The 15,757-nt window shown below is 34.9% G+C and overlaps 2 pseudogenes across 1 annotated transcript; both read right to left on the reverse strand.

The window, feature by feature from the left end:
* Positions 1-3,479: 3,479 nt before the first annotated feature.
* Positions 3,480-6,398, reverse strand: LOC143556174 (receptor kinase-like protein Xa21; annotated as a pseudogene).
* A 2,049-nt stretch (positions 6,399-8,447) lies between these two features.
* Positions 8,448-14,605, reverse strand: LOC143556175 (SNF1-related protein kinase catalytic subunit alpha KIN10-like; annotated as a pseudogene). Its single transcript, XR_013139333.1, has 11 exons — positions 14,480-14,605; positions 12,748-12,941; positions 12,013-12,197; positions 11,754-11,936; positions 11,466-11,597; positions 11,214-11,399; positions 11,023-11,112; positions 10,858-10,941; positions 9,743-9,870; positions 9,378-9,620; positions 8,448-8,795 (listed from the first exon to the last, which is right to left on the reverse strand). The product of XR_013139333.1 is annotated as an SNF1-related protein kinase catalytic subunit alpha KIN10-like (transcript).
* Between the last annotated feature and the right edge of the window lie 1,152 nt (positions 14,606-15,757).

Below are 15,757 nucleotides of genomic sequence, written 5' to 3' on the forward strand. Positions count from 1 at the left end.
TTATAACTAAGTTCAAGCAAAAACATACAACACCTCAATTCAGATAGCGACTTACAATTGCAACATAACACATATCAGTATTCAATAAACCGTACGGTTTACAGAATGCAGTTGCTTTACTAAATAAAACTAATCACGCTTAACTAATTAGGTTAAATCAAAATCACTTCATTTTTTTATCATAACGCAATACATAACACAGATCCAACCTAATCAGAGTTCAACAAATTGTGCACACGAAGCAGCATTCATCAATTATTCTCGAATAATTAAACTAAAAACCTAGAGATTCCGTTATAAATAAGTTCAAACAAAAGCATACAACACCTCAAACCAGATAGCTACTTCACAATTGCAACATAACACAGATCACTGTTCATCAATTGACTTAATACGGTGATACGACATACGGAATGCAGTTACATTACTAAATAAAACTAATCACACACTTAATTAATTAGGTTAAATAAAAAACCATTGCAATTAACAACATAACAGAATACATAACACAGATCCGACCTAATCAGAGTTCAACAAATCGAATAAACAAAGCAGCATTCATCAATTAACTTAATACTGTAACACGATTTATAAAATGCGTAAGTGAGCAGCGTAGATCGGAGAAGATATAGGAAATAGGTTACCGGATTTAGCCGCCGGAGGATATGGTGATGGATTCCGACGCCGGCGGTGAGCTCAGGTGATAATAATATTATTATGAAGAATTGTGATCGATCGGTGTAATTAGGTTTTAGGTTTTGAATCAATTTGATTTGATTTGGGGGTTAATTGACGTAACAACAGAAATAAGGAGATGTGATTTGGGGGGTTTGGATTTCTTTATTCTTCATTATTTGCAAATCTCATATTTCAGATAAACTATTTACAATATAATAAAAACTAATTAATAAAAATAAAACCGATATTTATAAGCGGTAGCCGACGGTATGGTTTTTTGAGGTAATGCTCAAGTCAAACTCTGAAGCTAGCGTGAGTTCGGTTAAGAGTAGAGCAACAAGACTCTCCAAGTTAAAGAGTGTTGTGGCTTGAACACAAAAATAAAGTCATCGTTCTAGAAAAAAATTATTTTTTATGTAAGAGCGCTTTCAAAAATGGTGTTATCATGGTTCGAAACCACGAATTGTGAAGCTTTTTGTCCAATTTTCAAGTTTATGTTGAATGAAATGCAACAAGACTTGGGTGTCAAGAACCATACATGAGAGTGGTGTGTTTAACTGGGAGGTTCATTACATTATTGAATATATGTTATTGTTGATGGATTGAGGAATTTTGCTCTTTTTAAGGTGTGCTTAAATAGATAATCATATTCTCATAATGTTTTTACACTGTTCTCGTTTTTTCTTCATTATTCACATTGATGTATACATTGATTTCAATGTCTAGACTTCGCCAATTTTGTTTATGTGCATTTGTGTTCGTGAACATATTTATTTCCTTAATGAATGAACACGAACATAAAATCCTGTTCGTTAAGTATTAATCGATCACATTATTTCCTTAATAAACAAACATAGACAAGGCAAACATTGACAAGGTCTTGTTCTTATTCATTCGATTTGTTTACGACACTAATTAAAGCTCTAAGGGTTAATAAACAAACATAGACAAGGCAAACATAGACAAGGTCTTGTTCTTATTCATTCGATTTGTTTACGACACTAATTAAAGCTCTGAGGGTTGAGGCCTTACACAATTTGTCAAGGAATGTGTGGCTATCATATGCGGTGGACAAAAGAGTATAGACCATAGTTAGGCCACTATAAACATAAATCAACTCAATTCTCATTTAACTTAATCAAACTAAAATGGTGTCTTAAAATTTTAACTCACTTAGAAAATGCAAAAACATATACCAGTTTAATTTAATCAAGCCCCCGAATTCTCAGGACTTTCAGGGAAGGCCTTGAATGAGTACTATTAGGGTCTCTTCGAGAATTTAAATACATCGGTCGAGCCAAAATAAAATAAAAAGGCTCGTAGGCTTTATCGAAAGTTTTTTATTTGCTAATGTACATTGATACAACTTTTATCGACCGATTTATTATAAGCATAAACCATAAAGCATGTAATCATCTCATAAACCATTGCAAATAACATTATATATAATATATATATATATATATGTGTGTGTGTGTGTAATATGCATAAAAAAGTTTATGCCCCTGAAACTTATATGTCCCGGCTGATGGTGCAACTCCTCCGAACCTCACCTGAGAACCATTTAAGACCACTTAACAAGTTAATATAATATCTCTTTTATTTAAAGCGCAAAACTCAAAATACATATATATATATGTGTCAACACTCAACACAGAATAAAGCAAACTAACAAACATGTGTGGCAAAGTAACATAGATATAATGATGACATACACCATGTCCTTGTACGTTTCTTTGATCTCCCCCATGGCCCCATGGAAGCTTGGTGTTATACCTAACGAATATTGTGCACAATGGAATCCTGTCAGAAATTATAATTAATATCTGTGACATAATGTACAATGTAGGGGTGTGCATAAAACCGAAAAACCGATACTAAACTAAAAACCCGAAAAAACCAAACTGAAAAATGCGAACCGAAACAAAAACCACATGTTTGGCTTAATGTTTTTTAAAAGCCAAACTTACGATTCGATTCTAGTTTCGCACGTAATAATAATTTAAAGAAAACGACCCAAACTTCAAGATATCATTCTTTACTTTTTACTTTAAGTGATTTATAAAAATTTAATAAATATGTATCTTCAATATTTTGCTCAAATTCATAATTATCAATTACTTACTAATTAACAAAATGTTTTAGACCTAAATTCATTATATATGGGCCAAAATAATTTCTGGTCAAAAATTTTCAAGCTCAAATGGAAAATCAAAAAAACTGAAATTAAAACGAAAAATGCAAAACCGAAACTGAACGGGTATAAAAAATCTAAAAACAAAAGTTTCGGTTTTTGGTTTGGTTTAGCCCCAAAAGCGCCTTAAACCAAACCGTACACACCCAAGTCTAGATGACAAATATAACCTTGAAGATTTTGAGAGAAAAAAAAACTTTGGTTACTTTTCATATGGTGAAGTAAAATAAATCTTAAAAAATGATCAGTTAAAAAGAGAGAACACTGTACCTCAATATTTGGAAGTGCATTCTGAATATGACACAATTCAAGTACAACATTTTTCATATCCATTCTTTGTGGTGGAGAATCCATAGAGCATGATACTCCAATTTTGATTGTTGAAGCCAAACATTCTTCTATTTTCTTTGCAACTGATTCGCACACTCCTTGATAGATGTTTAGAATGTCAATGTTAATAACATTCGTTACATGGTCCGGCAAGCTCATGGAAGCAAATTTATGAAGGCTAAGGCCTTCGCTAAATATATCGTCAGTTGGCTTTTTTCCAATCATCACCTCTAGTAATAGTATTCCAAAACTATAGACATCTCCACTACTAGTCATATCACCCCCGAGTCCATACTCTGAAACTTATAAGCAAATGTTTAAAAAAAATAAATTCTTTAAGTAAAAGTAAATATGAGAATCTAGTAGTGCATGAGTTTAACCTGGAGCAGCATAACCAATTGTTCCTCTAATGCCGGTTGAGCTGTTTTGGTAAGAAGTTGTTTCAAGAAAGCGAGCTAAACCAAAGTCTCCAACATGAGCCACCATATCATCATCGAGTAAAATGTTGCTAGGCTTTAAGTCACCATGAACAACAGTTGGCAGACAATGATTGTGAAGATAATCAAGTGCCGATGCAACATCGACAAGAATACTTATTATTTGAATAAAGTTCAACCTAGATATTCCTCCACTTGAATGCAACCAATCGTGTAAACTCCCTTTGGGCATGAACTCATATACCAAAGCTTTGAAATCATTTCCTTGAAAATCATTGCTTAAACATGAAGTTATTATCCGCAATAAATTCCGGTGTCGAATTATTCGCCATGCTTCACACTCCCTCATAAAGCTACTTTGAGCTCCTCGATTTTGAAGACGTAGAACTTTCACCGCAACAAATTTGTGATCGTCTTCATCAAGGACTCCTTTATAAACAGAACTGAAACCACCATTTCCAATCAAATTGGCTTCGGAGAAGCCATCGGTAGCCTTGAGAAGTTGACCATATGAAACTTTCAAGAAACGATCTCTCGATGATTGAGGTGGTTGGTTCTTTCTTTTCTTCTTACACCAAGCATATGCTAAACATATTACTGTGAAAAATGTGGATACGATTAAAATAACTATCACAAACACAGGAAACCTTTGTTTATGTGTCTTTGTCTCCTTGCATTTGCGTAACCCAAGTTCAACAAAGCCACCGCAAAGCCTATTGTTCCCCAAAATAGAGAATGCACTTGCATTAGCGAATACTCCTAGCTTTGGTACTTCACCCTCAAAATCATTATATGATAGGTTTAAGTATTCAAGTGAAAACCGTTCTAAGAAATGAGGAATTTGGCCAGATAAATTGTTGTGAGAAATATCGAGTACCACCAATCCTTTTAAGGAAGTTAATGATGCCGGTATCATACCTTGAAACAAGTTTCCTTTGAGGGACAACCTTTCAAGGCTACCACAACTTCCAAGGCTACTAGGAATGTTACCTGATAAATTATTGTAAGATAAATTCAAAGCACCCAACATCTTGAGGCCTCCGACCTCGTTAGGAAGTGAACCAAACAGGTTGTTTTGAGAAAGATCTAGCATAACGGACAAAGACGAAAGTTGAAAAAGTGGCACGGGTATTTTCCCTATAAGTTTATTGTCATTAAGATACAACTCTAATAGATTACGGCAGTGACCGAGGTTTGATGGAATTAGCCCTTCAAACATGTTTGAATATAAAGAAAGTGTGATCAATGATGATAAGTTCCCGAAGGCGTTAGGAACATATCCCGAAAGTTGGTTTTCGGGTATAATAAATTCTTGTAGATTTTGAAGCTTACCAATGGTTGATGGGATGTTTCCTTTGAAATGGTTATACCCTAAAGCCAAACCGATCAAGCCAACTAGATTACCAATTGATCTTGGGATGTTCCCGTGCAAACGATTAGCATTAAAAGATAGATAACGGAGTTGATTCGAAAGATTACCGATTGATTCTGGGAGCACTCCTTGAAAATTGCAAAGATCAAGCTCTAAAGTAATTAACGCGGTGCAATTTTTCAAAGAATCAATAAATTTCATTTCATCAGCTTCATTACTTACATAGTTGTTATTGCCTAAATATATATGATTAATATTTCTTAGTTTTGCAAAATCGATCGTCAACTTTCCAGTAAACTCGTTATTGAGCGTTTCAAGAACTTTCAATGACGAACAATTAGATATCCACGATGGAAGAGGTCCGGTCAAATGGTTATCCCTTAATTGTAAGGTTTCCATGTGAGAGAGGACTGCGCCTATAGACAGAGGAAGACTACCACTTAGTTCATTTTCGGCCAAGCTAAATGAAGTTAAGAGTGAAAGGTTATAAAGGGAAAGAGGAATGGTTCTCGATAAGTTACAACTACCAGACTGAAAGACTCTTAAGTTTTGCCACCGGCCTAAGGTGTCGGGAATGCTTCCACCGACCGGATTGTCGACGATAGAACACTTCCATTGATGTAATATTACCCAAGAATGGTGGGATTCCATTTCTAAAGTTATTAGTACCAAGTGAAAGAAAAGTAAGCTTAGAGAGGAAACTAATCTCTTTAGGTATGCTTCCAACTAGCTTGTTTCTAGAAAGATCAAGCACTTCAAGGTTAAAACAACTACACAAATTAGTTGGAATGACTTTGTTGAATTTGTTTAAACCAAGAGCAAGAATACGTAGACGCTTTAGATGACCGATTTCATGAGGGATGGCTCCATGAAAGCTATTCTTAGCGAGAGAAAGCACACGGAGAAAGCTGAGGTTCCCTACACGAGGAGACAACGAGCCTTCTAGACCTCCCCATTCCAGACTTATGTGAGTCACTCTTCTATGTCGCTTCCCACATTTTACACCGTCCCAATCACAAAAATGGAGAGAAGAGTTCCATGATGTTAGAGCTCCATATGGATCTCGAGTGATCATTGACTTGATCTCAAGTAAAGCATGATGATCAGTCTCATTTCCGTTATCATATGAAGCTGATACGGATGTGGAAGTTAAGAATATAACAATAACATAAAAGAGGAAATGTGTTGGAGCGGAAGATGAGATTCGTCGTTCTGAGTTCATTTTTTGAAATAAAACCGAACACAAGGATAATTGTTGACCTTTTAGCATTAAAAAAACAGCATATAGTGAGTCTCTTGCCAACCCACCTTCACCAACACAAACTTATTGAGTATTATCTATTAGAATCAATCTTTTTTCTATATAAATAATCTTGTTTTCTATATGAATAGTAAGAAATTGGTGCTATCTTGACTTAATTGGTTGTCTTGACTTGGTAGGCATTGAAGCATAGATTTGATAATAAATCCCCACAATGGTTAGTGGCAAACTTCAATTGAATGAACAAAATGATGAATGACTTTATTTTCCAACAAGACTAGTGGAAAAATATTTCAACATGATAAAACACTAAATATTTCCAGCAAGACTTGTAGGTATACAAGACCGAGTACTTACCGAGTAATCGCTACAAGGTATGGTGCTGAGACGACTGTATCTAATTCCGTTTAGTTACTAAGAATCAGTCAAAGGTTGTCAACATTAGCCATAATCAGACCTAGTCGGTCAACTTGGACCAATCTTGACTTTAAAAAGTAACACATATTTCTCATGTCAATTAAAAGTCAAATCAAAAGTTAGTCAAAAGTCGGGCTAGGTTGCGCTAAGTCGGCTAGGATACATTTTTATACGTGAACTATGCTTATTTGGACATATATGTAATACCCAAAAATTAATTTTCTTTATATTTAACATGTCCGAGTAAGTACTCTTCGAGTACTCCAGGTACATCCAACTTCTCAGTCGACCGTCTTGAAATTAGGTAATTTAGATTGCAAGGATGTCAAGAAGGTGAAAGTGTTAAGACTTAAGATAAGGATAATTGTTGAATCTTCATCATTACAATAAGTGCAAATAGTGAGCCCATTGCCAACCCACCTTCACTTACACAAATTTATTGAGTATTTTATATGCTAAAATCAATCTTTTTATAACTAAATTATCTTATTTTTTGTATGATTGATGAGCATCGGTGGTGTTATATTGACTTAAGTGGTTGACTTGACTTTGGTACTAAAGCATTGAAGCAGAGATATGATGAGAGATCCCAGCAATGGTTGGCGACAATTCTATTAGCACACTTTAGTTTTTGGTTATGATTTTGATTTCCAGTTAGACATGCAGACTAAATTCATTAACGGAGTCGTCTTTAACCTTTGGATGGACTGAGTGGTCTAACACATCCCGCTCCTCTCACTAGTAAGGTTGCAAAAGACGCTATGCGGACCCTAGAAGGCTGACCGGGAAGTTGGGAGTTGATAAATATAAAGAAAATTAATTTTTGGATATTATATATTTATCAAAATAAGCATAATTCACGTCAAAAAAGGGACTCTAGGTTACTCGACGACTTTTGAATGACTTTTAACTAGCTTTTAAAGAATCCTAGCCCGACTTTTGACCGCCTAGTGCAACTTATATTATATATTTATCAAAATAAGCATAATTCACGTCAAAAAAGGGACTCTAGGTTACTCGACGACTTTTGAATGACTTTTAACTAGCTTTTAAAGAATCCTAGCCCGATTTTTGACAGCCTAGTGCAACTTTTAGAAATTCCAAGCCCAACAGTTGACCACCTAGCCCACCTCACCCGACTTTTGACCGACTTTGACCGCCTTCGACTACGAGGACTAGAGGTGCACAAAACAACCGGTTTCAGACCCGACCCGGCAGTTCCTACCCAAAACTAGACCAGACCCTACCTTACCCGCAGATACAGACCGGGTTTTGGGTTTCCCCTGAAACTGTACGTGGAACAGCTTCCGCCAATACCCGGTCAAAACCTGACCCTACCCTACCCGAAACCCGAAAAAAAACCCGTGGAATCAGTCAAAACCTGGTCAAATACCGACTATACCCGGTTCTGGTTCCTGAGAATACCTGGTTTGTGCACCTCTAACGAGAACCGACTAGTCAGCCTTGGATTCCAACTTTTACAACACTGCTCGCTTAGAGGTGCGCATTCCGGTTAACCGGTTAATTCTACTAACCAGTTAATTATTTGGCAGGAAATAACCGGTTAATCTGGTGATGTTCCCGCTTCTCCCACTGTCATTCTTCCCGATTTGCTCCCACTTCTCTCCATTTTCTTATGTTTCTTTCCCGCACCTCGGCAAATTCTCTCCCGGTCCCGTATTTACCTCATCTTTACTAACAATATATATAGTAATTATGCATATCATTCATTGAAAAATTCAAACACTCTACACTGAATTTAGTTGTGTAGGGTTACAACATACTCTTATTTTAAACCAAAACAAGTTAAAAGGTTATTTTAAACCAAAACAACTAACATTACCGGGTTAAACCGAGCATACTCCTAACAAGTTAAAAACCCCGACCGTTTCACAACATCCACAATAACAGTTAATAACAAAGAACCTGAAGTTAGGACTTTGGTATATACATTCATTTCAGGTTACAACGTGCATTCTCATTCTAGAATGTTCAGAGGACACGAAGCTGAGCAAGAAAGGCAGCGCAGAGTTCCAGAAACAGAAACTGAGGCCCGTTCACCCTTTGTAGATCAAGTAGATACTTTTCTTCACGGGTTTTATAAAGCTGCAAGAACACGCGTTCCAACACTCGTTACAAAGTTAATATATGCAGACTAGTTTTAAAAAGGGATTACTCTATAGAATAGTAACCAAGTTTTGAAACTGTTCCAATCAGGTCACTCATAAAATGTTTTGTTCCAATCAGATCACTAAAGTTTCATTTTTGTTCTAATCCTAGATATTTTATATGGATAGCAGGTTATGTAGATTTTTTTTAAATAGTTGGACATTGCAAAATATTGTTTTAAAAACTGAGAAAAAAAATTAAAATTGCAAAAAATTGCAAAAAAAAAAAAAAAAAATCAGATTTTTTTTTGCAATTTTCAGTTTTTACTTAGCAATTTTCTAGATTCTTTTTTTTTTTTTGCAACTTTGCAATTTAAAAATTATTTCTCAATTTTTTAAAAAATATTTTGCAATGCCTAACTATTAGAAATAGAAAAAACCTACATAACCTGCTATCTAAGTCAAATATCTAGGATTAAAACAAAATGAAAACTTTAGTGACCTGATTGGAACAGTTATAAAACTTGGTTACTATTATATAGAGTAATCCCTTTTAAAAATGGTGAAAAGATTGTGTTACCTGGACTTCAAACTTGACGACATTTGGAGATGTCGTGACGATGTCAGCATGCTGTACTATGTTTGCTGACTCATCTCCAAAGTAATGACTACTTTGCATACCGTTGTCGTTTGTTGGACCTTCTTTATGCATTGGGTCCCACCTGCATTTCATGTTGTAGTGGCCTATTTTCTTCCAGCATACATTCAGTTCGTGTAACGCCTTTAAAACTTCGGTCATTATCTCACGAGGGTGGGCCCGCGACTGTTGAAATTAGCCATGAATATCATTAACGGTTAACCAACTACGGACCAAAGAACTATGAGCAATTACTATCTTTGTCAAGCATATAATAATAAACAGGCAAATATAAACGATAACTGAACCTGAAGCCCGAGGGCCCATTTCCTCTCCACCTGGCCCATTTTATTCCTTGATAATCTATGAATCCAGTTGCGCGTTGCGCTATAGGTGACGTGGCAGCCTCGTTTGGATAATTACGGTTGTACCCCTCCTGCATTGACGACGGTGCACAAAAATCAGTTTTAGGGGTGTAAACAAGCCAAGCAGCTCGCGAGCTGATCAAATCGAGCCGAGCTTAAGAGAGCCCGATGCCAATATATAAGCTTGTTTAATAAACGAGCCTAAGCCCGAGCTTGTTTATTATTTCTTTTAAGCTCAAGTTGACTCGCGACCCTAGAAGAGCCCAATATTTATATAACGTTTATATTATATAATATACTAAATGTATATATTTATATAATAATAAATATTATATATAAATTTATGAACAAAATTACTAGATAATTATATATTTTGATAACACATAGATTTATAACTAAAATATATATAAAAATAAATAAAAATGTATATTAATTAATTAAGAAACAATAAACAAGCCAAGCTTGAGCTTTACTTATCGAGCTTGAGTTGGCTGTATAAAAATGTATATATTTATATTATAATAAATATTATATATAAAGTTATGAACAAAATTACTAGATAATATTTATTATGCTAACACATAGTTTTATAACTAAAATATATATAAAAATAAATAAATATGATATTAATTAATTAAGAAAAAATAAACAAGCCAAGCTTGAGCTTTACTTATCGAGCTTGAGTTGGCTCGCGAGCTTATACAAGCTGCCTATAATTTATATGATTTTAATAAAATATATTGAATATATATTTATATAATAATAACCATTACCATTATATATAAAAGTATGATAAAAATAACTAAACAATATATATTATGTTATATATAAAATTTATGATAAAAATACATAAATATTAACTATAAAAGGATATAAATTAGTTAACATATAATAAACGAGCCGAGCTCGAGAAACTACTTGCAAACCAAGCTTGAGCTTTAAAAATATAGCTCAAAACGAACTGAGCTCGAGCTCAAAACGAGCCAAGCTCGTTTGCACCCCTAATAGAAACCTAAAAAGGAAAAAGAATAAATCAAGAGTCAAACTATTGAACTAACCACAGGTTTCTGGAACTCGGCTCCAAGGTAACTCTTTGAGTTACGCAACCTATTATCCAGCAGCAAGTAATACGCAACGGTACCCTAAAAAACAAAACAAAAATTAACATCATAACATAATATCAGTAAAACTACATAAAATAAACAAACAAACAAACAAGCAACCTCATTTTGCACACGGTTGCGTAGCGACTCAACAAGACCATCCCGGTCAAACCCCATCTTAATCACCTCCTTAAGAATATCTTCATCAGTCTGCAACAAAAAAAATTTACCATAATTACCAATTTACCCTTGCGCGACATTCAAGATTCCTAATATGATTTCCAATAATATTCGCATTAGACATTTCAAACCTTTTTAACTTGCTGAGTAGAATCAGGTGGAGCCACGGCTAAGTAACAGGGCAAGTGGGCTTGGAACCATGGGTGTGCACGAATATCCGGGATAGTCATACGTTTCATCGGGTCAACCACGAGCAACCTCGGGATCAAATCCCGAGCACCAGGTGATAAATGGCTAGGAAGTGTATATATCCCACCCTTAAAAACAAATCATGATTAACCACACATAATAGTTTGTTAAGATAATAATATTAATCGTCACACCTTAATTTTCTTAAACAAATTAGGAATATTTTCATTGTCGAAAGGAAGGGTCCCACAAAGAAGAGCGTACAAGATCACACCGCAGCTCCATACATCAACCTCTGGTCCAGCATATAGTTTCCCAGATATAACCTAATTAAACAGCATAATAACACTTAAAAAAATGCACAAATGGGGACCAAACTTGCAATATGATCAAACCACAAGGATCATTTGTGCAAATTTCTCTAATATTTATATAATATATTGTACATAAAATACAATAAACTTCATGATAACTTTTGATACCTCTGGAGCTGCATAATTTGGACTCCCACAACTTGTTTTCAAGAAATGACCGTCACGCATGATATTACTCAAACCGAAATCTGCAATTTTGATATTGCATTTGGCGTCTAATAGCAAATTCTCGGGTTTAAGATCTCGGTGTACCACCATATTACGGTGGCAGTACTCCACGCCGGATATTATCTGCTTAGATACATTGTTGTAAGTTTATATTACATGGTAAAAGTTATTAAATAAAAAGTAAAAAAATGATTTTCACCTGCTGAAAAAAGTTGCGAGCTTCATCCTCGTGCAACCGACCCTTTTCCACAATGTAGTCAAACAGCTCACCGGATTTCACGTATTCACAAACGACATAAATATCCGATGGTGTCTCTACAACCTCGTACAGACGGACTATATGTGGATGCATGAATAATCTTAATATCTTGATCTCTCTTCTTACTGCAAAAGTACAATAATTTATGAGTAAACTGCGGTTTTCGTCCTTGAGGTTTGTCCAAATCTGTGGTTTTAGTCCAATAGTTTCAAACTTGCGATTTTCGTCCTTGTGGTTTCATTTCACTTGCATTTTAACCCGACTACACTAACCCCGTTAAGTCTTGTCGTTAAACGCATCATCGTGCCTCTTACGTTAGGGGCAATTTTTGTCCTTTTTTTCCCAAATAATCCCAACCCCTAATTCACAAGCCCCCTCACATGAGGGGTTGGGGTGTATTTGGGAAAAAAAAAGACAAAAATGTCCCTCGCGTGAGGAGCACGTTGATGGATTTAACAAACAGACTTAACAGGGTTAGTGGGGTCGGGTTTAATTGCAAGTGAAATGAAACCACAGAGACGAAAATCGTAAATTTGAAACTATTGGACTAAAGCCGCAGATTTAGACAAACCACAGGGACGAGAACCGCAGTTTACTCAAAAATTATATAAAGTTATATGACTTTTTATTTAAAACTTGGTCTATAATCATTTCAAAACATTGTTACCGGCTTACCTTTTTCTTCCATATCCATGTTTTTGACCTTGCGACGGTTGAGGATCTTTATAGCAACTTTGTGCCCGGTCAACGTATGTTCTGCAATTTTGACTTTTCCAAATGAACCGATACCAAGCGTTTTCCCGAGCTTATAATTCGTAAGAATGATTCCACACTGCTCCCACCTCGCGCTGACCCCTCCATAGATTATCCTGTAAAAAAAGTTGATTGAAAATAATAAATAACTATTTAACAAAACATTAATATCTTCAACATTAATAAAAGCTTTAACAAACTCAAAATGAAATCTTGGTTTTCGACATAAAGTAACTTATTGGACCAAAGCAATAGCACAAATATTTCAACATGATGACACTCTTGGAAAAATAGGTTAACTTAGCTTGTAAGTCTGTCAAGAAGGAGAAAGTGGCAATTATTACAAAATATCCCAAATTGAAAATCACAAATTTTAAGGGTGTAAACGACCCGACGGCTCTTTTCAGTATCTTTTTCTGCAGCTCGAGCTCGGCTTGTTTAATATTTATAAACTACATCATATATGCTTTTGATTATTCTTATATATTTTGATAAAAACCTGAAACTAGCCTAAGGTTGGGCCGAGCTCGTGTGATACCTTAAACGAGCCAAAGGCGCAAAGCTCAACTTGAGCTCGGTTGTGCAGTGTGAAATTTTAATACATAGAAGTCCAAAAAAGGTAAAACTTAAAAATACACAAGGCTTGACAAGCCTAAACGAGATTCCCATACAAGGCTAGGTAGCAAGCTTTATTTAAGGCGGGCTCAGCTAGAGCACAAAAAAGCTCGGCTCGATTTTTAGCCTTTTCTCGATCCGATCTCAACTAGCTCACTGGTTTGCACCCCTAATAATATTATGAATGCTCACTGAAAAGGGTGTAAGTTACAATCATTTTGGAACATCACAAGATAAAAATCACCAAATCTATACAGTATTCATGAAAGTTATTAAAATAAAATAAAATTATCAAGAAAGCTCAGGATCGGGTACGTTAAGTAACGAGCTTTATTTGAAGACCGGCTCGGCTTGAGCTCAAAGCTTGTTTCGAGCCTTTTATCGATCCGATCTTAACTAGCTCGTGATTGGCTCGTTTGCACCCCTAATAATATCATGAATGCTCACTGAAATGAGATAACTTGCAATCATTTTGAATATGACAACATAAAAAACCTCAAATTGGTACCATATTCATGAAAATAAAGTATAAATTATCAAGAAAGGATACAAATTTGTCTTGAAAACACTAAAAGTGGCTTAAATAATAAGCAGGAAATAATTGGTAATCAAAAAGAACTGAAATTGATTCATTGAATCCAACATGCAACCCCATTGATAGAACTAATCAAAGTTCAAGATTCTTGAAACATATAGATATTGACCTAATTCCTAAACAATCATCCCATACAAGGCTCTAGCTCCAGCTTGATAACTAACCAAGCTTTATTTGAGGCCCGGGCTCAGCTTTAGCTCGAAAAAGCCCAGCCTGGTTCAAGCGTTTTATCGATCTGATCTAAAGTAGCTCGCTCGTTTGCACCCCTAATGATATCATGCATGCTCACTAAAAATTATGTAAGTTACAATCATTTTGGAACATCACAAGATAAGATTCATCAAATCTATACAAAATTCATAAAAATAAAAAAAATTATCAAGAAAGCATTCAAATTGTACAGAAAACACTAAAAGGTAGCTTTATTGATAAGCAGATAATAACTGGTAATCAAAAGGATTTGAAATTGATTCAATTGAACCCAACATGCAAGAATCTTGAAACGGGTAGAAATTGACCTAATTCCCAAATTAAAAAGAGTTACAGATCTGGGTTACGAAATTAAACAAAAACCCATGAAAATTAGGCATCAATACATGCAGAAAGATGAAACAATTGATGGTAATTTGAAGGACTAACCGAGTTAACAGATGAACAGAGTCAAATCATATAAAGTGTTTCCAATGAAATTGTGGCGAATAATAACAATAATAATAATAATAATAATAATAATAATAATAATATTGAAAATGAAAAGAACGGTGGACCTGAAAAGGGTTCAAAGGTGGAAAACTCGAAGCTTTATAGTTCGGTTTGGTTCAGTTATTAATCTAAATTGAAATAGAAGGCATCGGTTATTCTATTTTATTAACCAATTGGTCGGTCTTTGGTTTATTCGGTTAGTTAATCGGTTTTTATTTCGGTCGGGTTAATAACCAAAACATAAGTTAGGAGCATGGTTGCATAAGTCACTAACGTTGTTAGACCTGTTTACCGGTTGTATAAACATTTATATCTATTTTAAATGTTTATATAAAATTTGAATTGTAGCACACTTGGGACAAACAAGTGATTGTGGGATTGAGGCTTGGAGAAGAATATTAAATAGGGTCAATTCCCGGGTCTAGCATAAGAAGTTGGTTTGAAGGAAAACCCGTAAAACCCGATTGTAATTCAAGTCAAATAAACAATACAATATTAATAGGAGAAAATCATGATTAGTATCTAGCATAAACCACGTGTATGCTTAAATCAGACATCATGAACCATTATCAATGACTAATAAAAGATAACCCAAACCAAAATATATTTATTTATCATGAAAATGGTAGTCTGACCATATGAAAGTCAATGTTACAAATTTTGTCTCAAATCGTTGAAACCGGACCCATCAGACCCTAGTAAGACACATACCGTATATTTTTGTCGGTTTTGGATCAGGGTCAGTTGACGATGAGTTATTGAGTCTCAGGCCAAGTCTAGCCTGGAAAAAAAAAATTTGCACACTCCTACACGAAAGGATTAACTCGTGCTTTGCTCGATGATTTTCTTTCGAGTCTCAACATCCGTCAACCTCCTGTTTTCGACTACATGGATATATTAAGATGTATATTTTAGAAGATTGTTTATTTATATTAGAATCTTCTTTATATTATTATTGTAATCCGTTCCATGTATATATATATATATATATTGATTAGGTCATATTTATTTCTCTCTATA

The sequence above is a fragment of the Bidens hawaiensis genome, unplaced genomic scaffold (assembly GCF_021521415.1).
Source record: "Bidens hawaiensis isolate Kalapana, Puna unplaced genomic scaffold, B.hawaiensis_p1.1 tig00018483_1, whole genome shotgun sequence".
Taxonomy (NCBI): Eukaryota; Viridiplantae; Streptophyta; class Magnoliopsida; order Asterales; family Asteraceae; genus Bidens; species Bidens hawaiensis.